Genomic DNA, 725 nt, shown 5'->3' on the forward strand with positions numbered 1-725 from the left:
ATACTCTTCTAAACTCTAAAATGCCTTCTTTGCTGAAGGTACAGAGATCAAATGATGGTAACATATCTTCCTGTAAAATTTAAATAACAAAAACAGCATAGAGCAGTTTGCTTACCCACTGAACCCTGCTTACTGTAATCTCTGTCTTCAAAGCAGAGATAGGTATTACCGATGCTATGACTCTGCATAAGTTACTCATCTCTTCCTCGCATAGTCCTCAAAAATTATGGGTTAGAATTAGACTTCCTTTCCTGCAATAAATTTCTAATCAATTCAACAAGTTCTTCCCTTTGTGATGAGAAACTTAACAAGGCACACTTAAAGAGATTAGTCTTGCTCCCCATCAATTACAGAGCTACATAGATCAATTTAAACACACATGTGAGCATTCACATAAATTTGACAATTATCTGTGTTTCACTGGAAGGCAGCTGAAAGAATATCCATGCCTAGCAACTTCAAAATGCAGTTCACAATTTGAAACAGGTGAGGAGATATGTCCTGGGGCTTCCTACAATACTCTACATCTTCATCTCATATTCACATCACTTAGCAATACCTCTTTTGGTCACACTGATATGCTGAAAAGTTCACTGAGTGAATGCTGTAAGAGATTCAGTAATCCAGTAGGAGACAACTCTGTACAACATGACTATCAGAGAAAATAATATTTTTTCCTTTTCCAGTGTCTTTGTATATTTAAATTTTCTGTGTACTCTTTGAGT

This window comes from Mesitornis unicolor, unplaced genomic scaffold (genome assembly GCF_000695765.1).
Source record: "Mesitornis unicolor isolate BGI_N332 unplaced genomic scaffold, ASM69576v1 scaffold29728, whole genome shotgun sequence".
Taxonomy (NCBI): domain Eukaryota; kingdom Metazoa; phylum Chordata; class Aves; order Mesitornithiformes; family Mesitornithidae; genus Mesitornis; species Mesitornis unicolor.